Source organism: Lithobates pipiens, unplaced genomic scaffold (genome assembly GCF_037356315.1).
Source record: "Lithobates pipiens isolate NorthernLeopardFrog02 unplaced genomic scaffold, aLitPip1_a1.2 Scaffold_8, whole genome shotgun sequence".
NCBI classification, from domain to species: domain Eukaryota; kingdom Metazoa; phylum Chordata; class Amphibia; order Anura; family Ranidae; genus Lithobates; species Lithobates pipiens.
The window spans coordinates 608,391,502-608,394,381 of NW_027507903.1; the positions used below are offsets into that span (position 1 = coordinate 608,391,502).

The 2,880-nt window shown below is 44.5% G+C and overlaps 1 non-coding gene across 1 annotated transcript; it reads left to right on the forward strand.

Moving 5' to 3' along the window:
- Positions 1–2,515: 2,515 nt before the first annotated feature.
- Positions 2,516–2,600, forward strand: TRNAR-UCU (transfer RNA arginine (anticodon UCU)). Its single transcript is given in 2 exon segments — positions 2,516–2,552; positions 2,565–2,600. It is a non-coding gene; the product is annotated as a tRNA-Arg (tRNA).
- Positions 2,601–2,880: the final 280 nt, after the last annotated feature.

Sequence of the window (2,880 nt, forward strand, 5' to 3'; positions counted from 1 at the left end):
AGCCTAGTCAAAGCCCGGACTTAAATCCAATTGAGATGCTGTATCATGACTAGGGATGAGCTCGGTGTTCGACTCGAACGCATGTTCGACTCGAACATCGGCCGTTCGTCTGCTCGACGAATTCAGAACTTTGTGGACCGTTCGCACCAAATTCGTGTGGCACGAACGGCCCACAATGCCCTACGCCATCGCAGTGCATTGCTGGCTCATGATTGGTCAAGCATGCATTGTGACCCCGCATGCTTGGCCAATCACAGCACCGGCAGCGAGGAGAGCCATAATTGGCCACAGGCAGGATGCCTGTGGCCAATTATAGCTCAGGGGGTTTAGTACACTACACTATATAAGGCTGCCAACGCGGCGGCCTTGTGTAGTGTGTTCCGGCGTGCGGGGAAAGAGCTAGATAGGCAGTGACAGTGTGTTCTTTTCTCAGGCATCTTAAAGTTAAAGTGATGTTGTGTGCCTCCAGCACAGTATACACCTGTATCTACCTTTTATTGCTGGTGTTCTCTAATACAGCCATCTGCAGGAGTTAGTGGGTGTTGTGTGCCTCCAGCACAGCACAGTATACACCTGTATCTACCCTTTATTGCTGGTGTTCTCTAATACAGGCATCTGCAGGAGATAAAGTGGGTGTTCTGTGCCTCCAGCACAGTAGACACCTGAAGATACCCCTTATTGCTGGTGTTGTCTGTTGCATATCTTGCATATTAGCCTTTAAAATGAGCACTTTTGATTTTGAACGTTCGAGTCCCATAGACTTTAATAGGGTTCTAAAGTTCATACGAATTTTAGGGCCGTTCAAAGGTTCTGGTGCCAACCGAACCGGGGGGGTGTTCGGCTCATCCCTAATCATGACCTTACATACGCCATTCATGCTGGAAAACCCTCCAATGTGACTGAATTAACACAATTCTGCAAAGAAGAGTGGGCCAAAATTGCTCCATAGCGATGTTAAAGACTCCTTGCCAGTTATCGCAAATGCTTGATTGCAATTGTTGCCACCAAGGGTGGCTCAACCAGTTGTTAGGTTTAGGGGGCAATTACTTTTTCACATAAAGCCAGGCAGGTTTGGACAGCTTTTTTGCCTTAATAAACGAAAGCATCATTTAAAAACTACATTTTGTATTTACTCAGGTTATCTTTGTGTAATAATAAAATTAGTTTCATAATCTGAGTCATTTAAGTGTGACAAATATGCAAAAAAAATAAAAAATCACAAAGGGGGCAAATACTTTTTCACACAACTGTATGTATATAGCATACCTGTGGGATTCCCCTGGAAATCACTGAAGTAGGTACTGCCACTCCAGTGATCTCCACTTGCTTCCAGGTCCTGTGCCAAGCGACTACTGAGCTGCTTTGTGAACACCGGAGAGCGCTCATTTGGCTCGGGCTCCATTCACAGAACACTTTGCATTTCCTCAATGAATGAAAAGCATTCTCTGATTGGACAAGGTGGGGAATCAGGGGGTTGGCACTAAATAAGCACAAGGGACACATTCTACTGTCTTTTATGTCCCTTGTGCTGATTTTTCTATTTTTAATTTTGGCTGCACTATCCTTTAAAGAATATGTAAACCTAACCTTTCATATTCCTGAAATGTGGCTGCTGTACCATGTACTTGTATGAAGAAGTATCCTGTTCTCATGCATTGCTTGCTTTGTGTGAAATCCATAGTTTCATAGTTTCATAGTTAGTTAGGTTGAATAAAGACACCAGTCCATCCAGCTCAACCTGAGTGTCTGCAATTGTCCCTATCCCTGTACATTGCACACTCAAGTCCGTCCCTACCCTCAAGGAGCCCACAATTCAAGGTCCCCATTCATATACTAGGGCCAATTTTGGACAGAAGCCAATTAACCTACCTGCATGTCTTTGGATTGTGGGAGGAAACCGGAGTACCCAGAGTAAACCTACGCAGGCACAGGGAGAACATGCAAACTCCAGGCAGGTAGTGTCATGGTTGGGATCCCTGGTGTTCCTTCCAGACCCTCTGCTTTCCTATTAAAAAATTGACACACTAGGCATTAGAGCACAGCATGGTCAGTTTTATGGTTGTCCTGCTCTTCTCCAATGATCAGACTTGTCTTGACACACCACTTCCCTGGCACAACCATTCACTAGGAGGATTAATGTACTGTTGTTTCTCTTCCCCCCAACTTTTATGCAGCTGAGAACAGAGGGAATGCGGTCACTCATAAAAAAGGGGGGAGGGCAAGGGTACTTATAATGTTTTTTTATATCTATATGCAAATGTTTTGTTTTTAATTTCTATTTTAAACTGAATGGGTTATTTTACAAGGTGTTTGTACACTTTAATTTCTCCGGTATCATCCAGAGATGCAATAAGTGGGCTCACCTCTGTGTGGTTAGAGTGGTGGTCTGCCAAGTGAGACCTGGACTTAGATCATTGAGCTCCCTGTTAGTAGTGTGGTTTGAGGTCATGGGTCATGTTTTCACCACTATGCATGTCTCTACTATATGTGGATGTAATGTGTAGCTAATAGGGAGGGCTCTGTGGCGCAATGGATAGCGCATTGGACTTCTAGATGGTGTAGTAATTCAAAGGTTGTGGGTTCGAGTCCCACCAGAGTCGCTTTTTAACATTCAGAAGGGCAGTATTTGAAATAAGTGAAGATCAAGAACTTGGGGACATGACCTCAAACTAGCAGGAGGAAAGTTCAAAACTAATTTTAGAAAGCGTTATTTTACTGAGCAGTTAATGCTTAAGGCTGGGAGCAGTGCGTCCCCCACTCACCGTTTCAAGACCAAATTAGGTCTGAATTTTTGCCTGAATTTGGACATGAAACAGATCCAAAGACACATAGGACCCTTCTGCAGTGCGGACCGTGGCCACCCCGGAGATGTATGAACTG